This window comes from Lithobates pipiens, unplaced genomic scaffold (genome assembly GCF_037356315.1).
Source record: "Lithobates pipiens isolate NorthernLeopardFrog02 unplaced genomic scaffold, aLitPip1_a1.2 Scaffold_25, whole genome shotgun sequence".
Classification (NCBI taxonomy): Eukaryota; Metazoa; Chordata; class Amphibia; order Anura; family Ranidae; genus Lithobates; species Lithobates pipiens.
In genome coordinates this window covers 213,048,230-213,060,430 of record NW_027507787.1, presented here as the reverse complement: position 1 = coordinate 213,060,430, position 12,201 = coordinate 213,048,230, and the positions used below count along the sequence as shown (strand labels likewise).

At 45.1% G+C, this 12,201-nt stretch overlaps 1 protein-coding gene across 1 annotated transcript in view; it reads right to left on the bottom strand.

The window, feature by feature from the left end:
- Nucleotides 1-10,158, bottom strand: part of MGMT (O-6-methylguanine-DNA methyltransferase) — a 785,996-nt gene extending 775,838 nt beyond the window's left edge. Inside the window, exon 1 of the mRNA XM_077455517.1 lies at nt 10,092-10,158. The gene's annotated coding sequence lies outside the window, so the exon portion shown is untranslated. The remainder of the gene's footprint in view (nt 1-10,091) is intronic.
- Between the last annotated feature and the right edge of the window lie 2,043 nt (nt 10,159-12,201).

Sequence of the window (12,201 nt, the reverse complement as noted above, 5' to 3'; positions counted from 1 at the left end):
AGGCGTGGTGGCGGAACAACCTCCAACACTACTGCACCTTGTCCTGCATCCTTCCCAGCTGCCAGAAGAGTGACCCAATGGGCCGTGAAAGACAGGTAACGTCCCTGTCCATGCCTGCTGGACCATGAGTCAGCGGTAATATGCACCTTACCACTGACCGCCCTGTCCAGCGAGGCAAGGACATTGCCTTCCACATGCCGGTAGAGAGCCGGAATCGCCTTCCGTGAGAAAAAGTGGCGTTTGGGGACCTGCCACTGAGGAACCGCACATTGTACAAACTCACGGAAGGGGGCCGAGTCTACCAACTGAAAAGGCAGCAGTTGAAGTGCTAGCAATTTAGCCAAGCTAGCATTCAACCGCTGGGCATGTGGATGGCTGGGAGTGAACTTCTTTCGCCGGTCCAGCAGCTGGGGCAGGGACATTTGCCTGCTATAATCGGACGTGGGTGTACCGCTAGCAGAGTTCCCGGAAGCACTTGGCTGTGACACACCTAATTCTACACCTTCATTCCTCTCAGAGCAGGTTTCAGAGAGGACTGAAGGTCTAGTGGGGTTGGAGATGCCAGCTGATGAGGAGCAAGGAGAGGTCCGCTTTGTTCTTTCGTGTGGGTCTTTGAGGTACGCTTGCCAACGAGCTGCATGGCAGGTCAACATATGTCTGGTCAAGCATGTGGTGCCCAAGCGGCTGATGTTTTGGCCACGTGAGATACGCTTGAGACTCTATATATGTTGCAAATAGCAGCGGTGCGATCTGATACACTCGTCTCAAAAAAGGCCCACACCAAAGAACTTTTAGAATAACGCGCAGAGGCAGCGTTCTGCACAGGCGGAGCTCTGCGGTGTGATTCAGTCGGTGTGCTGCCCCTAAGCTGGCCCCCGGAGGGCATCCTGCCTCGTTGGACATGTGCCTCCTCCTCCTCCTCCTCCTCCTCCTCTCTCCTTCCAGGCACCCACGTGGAGTCAGTGCCCTCATCATCCCCTCCCTCTTCATCGCTGTAGCAAACCTGGCAGTATGCTGCAGCTTGTGGAACATGACTGCCAGATTGCTGTCCTTCTTGAGCATCCCCTCTCTCTGCGCTCACGCTACTGCCTTCCTCTAGCTGAGTGTCATCATCAGAGCCCACAAAACACTGGGCAACCTCCTGGAGCATGTACCCAACACTGTGCTCAAAGAGTTCAGGAGACTCCTCAGGAGGACGTGGTGGGTCTAGGGAAGGAGTCACTGATGATGACATTGAGAGGAGGGAAGACGATGCGTTGGCAGCTGCTTTGCTACTACCCTGAGACTGGGTGAGAGAGGATGAGGAGGATGAAGAGGGCTTGGTCATCCACTCTACCAAGTCGTTGGCATGTTGCGGTTCAACATGTCCAGCTGCCGAAAAGAAGGACAAGCGTGTCCCATGGCCACGTGCTGATGACAATGCACCGCGTCCACGACCAGCACTGTTGTCTCTAGACACAGAGCCTGCTTGCCCTCTTTTATCGGCTCGCGCCTGTCTGCCTCTCCTTGCTGGCCTTCCAGACATGGTAATGGCCTGAAGGGAGTTGGGTAAAAAAGCAGTTGGGTAGTGTATATTGTGCTAGAGGCACACAACACCCACTAACTCCTGCAGATGCCTTTATTATAGAACACCAGAGATAAAGGGGTATATACAGATGTATACTGTGCTGTGCTGGAGGCACACACAACTTCCAATAACTCCTGCAGATGGCAAGTGGGCTCAAATAGAGAACAGCTATGTAGGTGGATATAGCGGTATGTACTGGGTACAGAGCACGCAGACAGCACGCACTATCTCCTAACACTACTGACTGCAAGCTCTATTATAAAAGATAGATCACTAGCTATATAGGTGAGGTGAATATAGCGGTGTATACTGCGGTCAGGGCACGCAGACAATAACCACTACACAACAGCAAGATCGAAAATCGGCCGAAAACGATCGGTGTGTACTGTGTTGAAGGTACACAGAACACCCACTGCTTCAGACGCCAACACACTACACAAGGCCGCCGCGCTGGCGGCCTTATATAGTGTGGGACGTGCACTACACAGCCTGATCTATGATTGGCCACAGGCATCCTGCCTGTGGCCAATCATGGCTCTCTTCGCTGCTGGCGCTGCGATTGGCCAAGCATGCGGGGTCACAGTGCATGCTTGGCCAATCATGAGCCAGCAATGCACTGCGCCATCGCAGTGCATTGTGGGCCGTGAGCGCCACACGAATTTCGCGAACGGACCAAAATGTTCGGACTTCGCCGAACGGACGAACAGCCAATGTTCGAGTCGAACGTATGTTCGACTCGAACACGAAGCTCATCCCTATCAGTGGCTCAAAGTACTGAAGCTACTACTGTAACTAAGCCAAAAGGCCAAGCAAATAATGTTTTCAAAGAGAGAGGTTTGCAATGTCAGACTGTGTAATTCTCCTAGTTCCTTTAAATGGGCCTATGCCTATTAAATAAGAGCAATACATAAAGTGCAATAACCCACAGCAACCAATCAGCAAGTATTTGCACCCTTCTGACTGTTTCCAACTAGTAAAAGATTTAAACTGATTGCCAGGACTTTGTACATTTAGCACATTACCACTTTTCTTTTGTAATGCCTTAATAAGCCTGAACATCCCTATGGGCTGCCGCTGCCACAAATAACGTCTACTGAATGTAGTCAGATACTGTATCTGTTGAACCCAGGTGCCACTGTTTTTTAATGGACATGTTTTCTTTGCATTATTTCTCCTCCCATAATTATATGAATCAATATTTCATACTTTTTACATGCAACTTTTATTTATTTTTTGGTCGTTCTCTGCTAATCCTTTTAGTTATACTTGGTTCATTTTACAAGTTCGTATTTTTCAAGCCCTACTGGCTGAAATTGGATTAAGAAAGTAATTTGAAATAAACCACATAGTTTCACATTAGTACTTTGATTACTGAAAAGATAGCTGTAGTCATGTCATTACCTAAATGTTGTTTTGATGCACCAGTGCAGAAAAGCTGATTCAAGTGAATGTACGTGGGGAGAAAGCTGCGCCCAAGTCTTTTGTTACATTTTCAAACTTTTAAACTACCTTTTTATGTGTGTGTGTTCTGTGTTTATAACTGATGAGAGCAGTAACTAGGGATGGGCGAGCGGTTTGGGCCGAGCATTAGTTCGGGCCGAACTTTCGCTGTTCGGTTGTTCAGCGAACATCTGGACAAACGGGCCGTTCGACCATTTGTTCGTCCCCCTGAACCAACCACAATGCATTGCGGCGCTGAACAATGCATTGCAAGCCCTGATTGGCTGAAGCAGTGAGAGCACAGTGAGAGCACTGTCAGAGTCACGATTGGACACTGTCATCATGACTTTATCCAATCATGGCTCATTCCCGCCCCACAGTATAAAAGTATTTTTTCAATGGCAGCCATTTTCAGTGTGATTTCGGCATGGAGAGAGATAGAACAGGGCTCTGTTCGGTGCTATTATTTAGTGTGCTATAATGTGCTATTTTACTTCAATTGTCAGTATAGAATATTAGTTTAGTGTCAGTCTAGGGATAGTGTGAGTGTAGCGAGGAGGACCATCATTCAGCTTTGCATAGTGTGCAGCTAGAGTAGGGCAGCTCAGATAGTTTCACTGTAGTGTACTGAGACTGTATCAGTAATCTTTACATTAGTGTATAGCTAGAGTAGCGATAGCGTCAGTGTAGTGATGGTTGAATACTGTCTATTTGATTGCGTTACTGCCAGTTTAACGACATTTACTTCTGTGTGCGTTACTGCCAGTTTAACGCCATATAGTTTTGTGTGCGTTACTGCCAGTTTAACGCCATATAGTTTTGTGTGCATTACTGCCAGTTTAACGCCATATCGTTTTGTGTGCGGCACTGCCAGTTAAATGCTATATAAGTTTGTGTGCGTTACTGCCAGTTTAATGTCATATAGTTTTGTGTGTTACTTCCAGTTTAACGCCATTTAATTCTGTGTGCGTTACTGCCAGTTTAACGCCATATAGTTCTGTGTACGTTACTGCCAGTTTAGCACCATATCGTTTTGTGTGCGGCACTGCCAGTTAAATGCTATATAAGTTTGTGTGCGTTACTGCCAGTTTAATGTCATATAGTTTTGTGTGTTACTTCCAGTTTAACGCCATTTAATTCTGTGTGCGTTACTGCCAGTTTAACGCCATATAGTTCTGTGTACGTTACTGCCAGTTTAACACCATATAGTCCTGTGTGCATTACTGGCAGTTTAACGCCATTTACTTCTGTGTGCGTTACTGCCAGTTTAACGCCATTTACTTCTGTGTGCGTTACTGCCAGCTTAACGTTATATCGTTTTGTGTGCGTTACTGCCAGTTAAACGCCATATAAGTTTGTGTGCGTTACTGCCAGTTTAATGCCATATAGTTTTGTGTGTTACTTCCTGTTTAACGCCATTTAATTCTGTGTGCGTTACTGCCAGTTTAACGCCATATAGTTCTGTGTACGTTACTGCCAGTTTAATGCCATATAGTTCTGTGTGCATTACTGTCAGTTTAACGCCATATAGTTCTGTGTGCATTACTGTCAGTTTAACGCCATTTACTTCTGTGTGCATTACTGCCAGTTTAACGCCATATAGTTTTGTGTGTGTTACTGCCAGTTTAATGCCATATAGTTCTGTGTGCATTACTGCCAGTTTAACACCATATAGTTTTGTGTGCGTTACTGACAGTTGTTTAACGCCATATAGTTCTGTTTGCGTTACTGCCAGTTTAACGCCATACAGTTTTGTGTGCGTTACTGCCAGTTTAACGCCATATAGTTCTCTGTGCGTTACTACCAGTTTAACGTCACATATAGTTCTGTGCTTCACTGTACGTTTGGTGCATTATATTACAGTATATTATAGTGCATCCATGGAGTGTGTCTGTGTAGTATAAGTACTCAAATTAAAGTGCACCAAACACCTCTTTACATTAATTAAAGTGCATCTACGTACAGATTTCAACTTCTTCTTTACATTTGCTTATAAGCACCGCCCCTTCCCTCCCAATAATGTCTAGGAGGACAAAAAAGAGAGGCAGACTTTCCCTTGGCACTGTAAGGGGGCCAGTAACAAATGTGTCCACAGGCAAAAGTGGACGTTGTGGTCAGTCCTCAGGCAGGGCATCATTTCCCCTGTTTAGTGAGTTTGCCCATGCTATACAGACACAGCATGCAGAGGAGGTGGTGGACTGGCTTACTAAACCTTCCTCATCCTCTGTCACTCAAGCAGAGACAAGTGTGCAGTCCCCTGCAGTTGCCAGAGTGGATAAACCTGCCTCCTTGTCCACATCTATTCCTGCCATAGCCCCAACGTCAGCCATGAGGAGTCAGCTGAGTTATTTGACCACAACGTCAGCCACTTGTCCGTGATGATGCCCAGCCATTACTAGATTCAGGTATTTTATTTATAAAAGATAGGGACTTTAAGGAAAACATGGCCTGGTAAGGTCCAACAATTCCATCCCTAGGGACTAGATTCAGGTGTTGGTTCTGAGGTTGAGGATGACAGGAACATGAGCCTAGAGAGAGGGAGGAACACTGGTAGACAAATTGGTATTCATGTTCCCCAAGCCGCAGCGTATTGCTAAGTTGTCTCCAGTGGTAATGATGAAGATGGAGGAGATGGAGATGATGATGAGGACACTGATGCGACTTGGGTGACAGATAGAGCAGAGGAGGAAGCTGAAGGTGAGGCAGCACAACCCCAAGGAGGCCGAAATCAAGAAAGAGTAGAGAGCAGCTACCATATTCCATCACGTTCTGCAGCTGTTATCTCCCGGTCCACTCCCCAAAGCTCAGCTGTCTGGGCCTTTTTCAGCACATCTTCAGCAGAAACACCAACCATTTGGGTACCACATGCTTAACAAGGCAGTTAATGTCTAATCACTCAGCCCGTTGGCAAGAGCACCTAAAAGCCACACAAAAGGGGCACAAATCTGTCACTCCTCCTCCTCATCCAGTTTAGTCTGCCCCTGCTATACAGAGTCATTACCTCTCAGCAGCCTCCACTGACAGGGATGACGATATAGCAGATGATATAGCACAGGGTGTCCCAGGTCCTAGCAGCACATCTGCCAGCAGCACACCCCCAGCTGTAGACTGTAGCCGGCAAATTTCTCTACCCCATCTGCTGCAGCAAAAAAACAAAACAAAAAACAGTCTCTGCCACCCACATGCCCCGTGTCTAAATGCAAGCTTGTCAAAGCTGTTGGCTCTCCAACTTCTGCCTTTCAGCCTTATGGATTCTGCCACCTTCCCTGAATTAGTGGAACCTGCCACAATGACACATTCCCATTCGCTACTACTTTTCACGTAAGGCCATTCCATCTCTCTACCATCACGTGGAAGGGAATGTTCTGACATCGTTGGGCAAGGCAGTCAGCCGTAAAATCCACCTTACTGCTGACACGTGGTCCAGCAAGCATGGGCAGGGATGATATATTTTGTTCACAGCACACTGGGTAACGCTGCTTGCAACTCGAAAGGATGGAGGACAGGGCTCGGTGCTGCAGCTTGTTGTGCCCCCATGTCTCCATACAGCTGGTGGTGATGATGCCAGACCAGTGAGCTCTACCCCCTCCTCCTCCACCACCTCCATGCCCTCCTCTGCAGAATTGTCCTATGAACATCTGGTACCCCCTAAGCATTCAAAGGGCTATTCCCAGAGTCAGGCTAAAAGGTGCCATGCAGTGCTTCAGCTGGTGTTTTTAGAGGACAGGAACCACACCGGAGCAGACATTCTTGCAGCTCTGCAGGGACAGGACCAGAGGGGGTTCACACCAAGCCAGCTGGAGTTAGGAATGGTGGTGTGTGATAATGGCTCACCTCCTGTCCGCCCTTAGACAGGGAAAGTTGACACATGTGCCATGCCTGGCACGTCTTCAATTTGGTGGTGCAGTTTTTCCTAAATACGTACCCAGGGTTGCAAGATGTGCTAAAGCTGGCCAGAAGAGTCTGTAGTCATTTCAGAGGGTGTATACACAGCCAGTGCTCGGTTGGCTGAAATTCAGCGGGAAATCCACTTGCCCATAAACAGCCTGATTTGTGACATGCCCACCAGGTGGAACTCGATTTTTTCAATGCTGCAACGGCTATGCATGTAGCAGAGGGGTAGCAGAGGGCCGTCAATGAGTACCTGTGTGAATACGGCACGAGGACAGGCTCAGGCCACCTCTGTTTTTTTCCCCATGCCAATGGCTGATCATTAAGGTTGCATGCACTTTATTGTCACCATTTGAGGCAGCCACAAGAATGGTGAGCCGGGACACAATCTGCATGCATCAGTGACACAATCCCTGTTGTGTTCCTGCTGGAGCAGACTCTGCATGGCATTATGGACAGGGCATTGGAGGCAGAGCAGCAGGAAAAAGAGGAGGACTTCCTTTCCTTTCAAGGCCCACTTTATCCAGACACCATCATTCCTATGTCACAGAACAGACAGGAGGAGAGAGGGTAGGAGGATGAGGAGGAGGATCCTGGCACTTTCATAGGCTTCAAAGAAGAGGAAGACATGTGTCAATCTGTAAGCGATGGCTTTCCAACCCCAGGACCCTTGGGAGTAGTATGTGGCTAGAGGGAGGAAGTTCCAGATGCTGTCATAATGAGTGAGGAGTCTGCTTCTCAAGCCTTGGTAAATTTAAAGTGCATGGGCAACCGCATGCATCAAAGCCTGCGAATAGACCCAAGAATACGTGGCATAAAGGAGAAGGATGATTACTGGTTGGCAACCCTCCTTGACCATCGTTATAAGGAGAAGGTCTCAGAACTCATCCCGTCCCCACAGAGTGCAGAAGATAAAATCTCTTGAGGACACGTTAAAGAGGATTTTATTGAGCGTTTTTCCTGACTCCAATAGGTTACAGTGTTGTGGAAAACTTAGTTTTGAGTCTTTTGTTGGTCAAGAAAGAAGCGTTGGAGAAGGTGTCTGCCTAAGTGAGGCATTTCGGAATATTTTTAGTACTCGCCGCCCAGGGCTGTCAGCTTCCACATCCCATCGGCAGTGTCTGCATCACATTGTGGATGATTACCTCTGGCCCAAATCAGAGCTGGAGAGCTTTCCAGCTAATGGTCCACTGGCCAGAACTTGCCCAGTATGCTATTGAGTTCTTGGGCTGCCTTGCATCCAGCGTGCTTTCAGAATGGCATTCAATGCTGCAAGAGGTTTTGTTACTGATCATAGAATGTGTCTGTCCACAGACTCCATGGACCGTTTGACGTTTATAAAAATGAATCAGTCCTGGATTACCAGCTATGAAGCCCCTGATGCCAATGTCACTGATTAAGTCTTTTTAGGATGTGGAATCTCTGCAGGACTTTGAGGCTGCCTAGCTTTGTGGGTGTGCAATCATTTCATCTGAAAGAATGTTTTTGGTATAGGTTTCATGGGCACAATTAACACCCAAAGACCAATTTTTCTGCACCTGTTTAATAAGTGGATATCATTGCAATTTTTTTTGCCTTCATCAAGAGCACCTCTATGGGGTTACAGTACTAAGGTGTCCTCGACACCCAAAGAATAATTTTTCTGCACCTGTTTGACAGGTGAATATCACTAGACCAGTGCATATTACCAGAATGTATCCAAAAAAATCTCTAATCTTTTTTTCCAGTACACTACATTGTGGCCTCCTCATACACACTGGCTCCCCAGCTGTTGCTGATCAAAATAAATGCAGCTTGCAGGGAAAATGTCATTTTTTTTGGCTTTATAAATGCAAATATTGCTGCAATCGACATGTTACAGATCTGCCACTTTACAGGTAGACTAAGGAGCCCCCCAGGTACTATATTGGAAGGAATTTTTCATTTTTATGCTTTCACTTTAAAAATAAAAAAAAATCACTGCTCATAAAATTACATTTTTCACAAACTTTTTTTTATTGATACATATCCTCCAGGGCAGGACCCGGACCCCTATAACCATTGAATGCCCAATTACTTGCATATAAGCCTTCAAAATGGGCACTTTTGATTTTTGACGTTCGGGTCCCATTGACTTTAATGGGGTTCGATCTTCGGGTCCGAAGATTTGCGGTATTCGAAAGTTCTGGTGCGAACCGAACAGGGGTCCGTATGGCCCACCCCTAGCAGTAACTACATCTGTCAAAGAATAAACTGTATACCTGCTCAACCCCATCGCTCCTCTCTCCAAAAGGGGAACAGGTGCAAGGTAGGATTCCGTATCCTTCCATATCCAGATGTTTAGTAAATCCCACACCCAGATCCAAGTTCTAGTCTTTTATTGTAAATTAGGCAAACAGTTTGAAAACATGACACAGTCTGCTTAATCCCTCCCTGTCCAGTCCCGACATCCCTTTAACAGGGTCTTTACGCCAGGAGGGAGGTAGAGGGAGGAACAAGAAAGATCAGCCGATCACATGACTACTGTGCTTGGCCTGGGCAAATCCTAATCGTCCTATATGGCCGAGATTACCCCTGTTTGGATCCCTGATATTTCCCCAAAGCCTACTAACGGGGGTCCTAAAAATATTGTAAAAAAAAATACAAAAATATAATTAAAAAAAAAATACAGACACCGTCCACTTCCCTACTAATACCAATATCTGCCTTACTGACACTGTCCACTGCTAAATATCAAGTACAAATTTTAGGAACTGCAACCATTTTTACACACAGTCCCCCCATTTTCAGGGGAGCAAATGTAATTGGACAAATGAATATAATCATGAATAAACCAGAAAAAAAGTCCCTGGCCCTTTTCATAAAATGCATAGATGTGAACGTGACTCATAGGAAACCAAGTTAAATGTGTTTCTGCAAAACTGAAAATGCACTAAAAAATGCATAGGTGTGAACCAGATCTTATAGGGATCAGTCCCTCTGAATGTTGTCCACACATATTATGTAATATCTATTTTGCTTTATGTTCTGTGGATATGAAGTTTATGTAATCTATCCATTCTTTCAATGGGTGGGGGGGAATTTCACTCTTCCAGTGTCTGTCTAGGGATTATGGTGCATGCTGTGTTAATTGGATATCTAAGTGTCAAGTTTGATGAAAAATCTTTTTAATGTATTAATACTAAATAAGCTTTATGTTGCCTATTTTCCTTACCTTGCTGATGATTACAACCTATAGAACACGTTTGAATATCTTGAAATCTGGCTGGGTAGAAAGTGAAAGTAGGCTCTTTTCCGAATAATTGACAAAAGTTCATGTCAGGACATATCCCTGACTATGGCTACTTGGCCTGTAAAAGGCACAGACCAATAAAAGAGATGGGCGTGCTTTATTATATTATATTGCATTATATTATATTATTATATAATAACAAAAATATTGCAAACAGAAATCTTTTAGTAACCACTTAAGGACCGAGCCTCTTTTTGAGATGTGTTGTTTACAAGTTAAAAACAGGTTTTTTTTTTTGCTAGAAAATTACTTAGAACCCCCCAAACATTATACAGTTTTTTTTCTAAACACCCTAGAGAATAAAATGGCGGTCGTTGCAATACTTTCTGTCACCGTATTTGCACAGCGGTCTTACAAGAGCACTTTGGAAAAAATACACTTTTTTGAATGAAAAAATAAGACAACAGTAAAGTTAGCCCAATTTTTTTAATATTGTGAAATATAATGTTACGCTGAGCAAATTGATACACAACATGTCACGCTGCAAAATTGCGCCCGCTTGTGGAATGGCGACAAACTTTTACCCTTAAAAATCTCCATAGGCGACGTTTAAAAATTTCTACAGGCTGCATGTTTTAACTTGCAGAGGAGTTCTAGGGCTAGAATTATTGTTCTCTCTCTACCGATACCTCACATGTGTGGTTTGAACAACGTTTTCATATGTGAGCACTACTCAGATACACATTCGCTTCTGTGCATGAGCTCGGCGGGACGGACGTGTTTAAAAATGTATTCATTTTTTCTTATTTATTTTACCTTTTATTTTTTGTTTTTACACTGTTTAAAAAAAAAAAATTGTGCCACTTTTATTCCTATTACAAGGAATGTAAACATCACTTATAATAGAAAAAAGCAAGACAGGACCTCTTAAATATGAGATCTGGGGTTAAAAAGACCTCAGATCTCATATTTACACAAAACTGCAATACATTTTTTTTTTAAACTGACATAGCTTGCAATGTTATGGAGATGGGTGGGGGCCAACTTCCCCTGACTCATCTCCATACCCAGCGAGTGTGAAGTTCCGATTGCTTCCGCTGCTGCCAATGGCTCCAGTAAGCGACGGAGGGCACCGGAGTGCGGCGGGAGGGGGGCTCCTCTCCCACCGCCAATAAATGTGATCTTGCAGCAAATCCGCTGCAGAGACCACTCTTAGCAGAAAGCAGACCGCCGGTTGAAGAAGAGGATACCGGGGTTATGACAGCTAGCTGCTGCTATAACAATGATATTCCTCTTCAAAGTAAGAATGTATATTGGCGTGCGGCGGTCCAGAAGTGGTTAAAGTATTATAATGCATTCACAATTTTAAAAAACACAGGTCAGATTATATGCAATTTAATATGCGGTGCATTGTGAATTCCTTGATAGATAAGACCCCTGTAAGCCCCTGTACACACGGTCGGAGATTCTGCCAACCAAATCCGTCGGATTTTGTCCGTCAGATTTAGTCTGACGGATTGTGTCCGAAACTGTTGCATACACACGGTCGAACTAAGTTGTCGAAAAATCCGATCTTTCAGAACGTGATGACGTAATTTCGTTACGATGGGACTAGATTCAGGCTAGTAGCCAGTAGCTTTGATGTAGGAATTTGATCTGAGCATGCGTGGCACTTGGTCCGATCAAAATTCTCTACACGTGATCGGATTACGTCCGACTGGCCCAGTTGGACGGTAAATATTTCCAACATGTTGCAAAATTGGGTCCGACAGAGATTCGGACGGAATCAGTCCGATGCATACCACACACAGTCAGATTATCTGACGACACGGTCCAATAAGACGCATTCTGACGGATTCTCCAACCGTGTGTACGCGGCATAAGAATCCTGTGCAAGGAATTGAATTATCAATCCAGAAATCCAAATAGAGAGTCCAGGGGCACTAAGCAGCTGCATTGAACGGCTTTGAAAAGTCGAGAATCACAGTGATAGCAGCCACAGATGTAGCTAGAGACCACAGATATGGAACATCAAAAACTTAAATCCATGGAGCTACAGGGCAAAGATCTATTCACAGCAAGAGCAAACAGC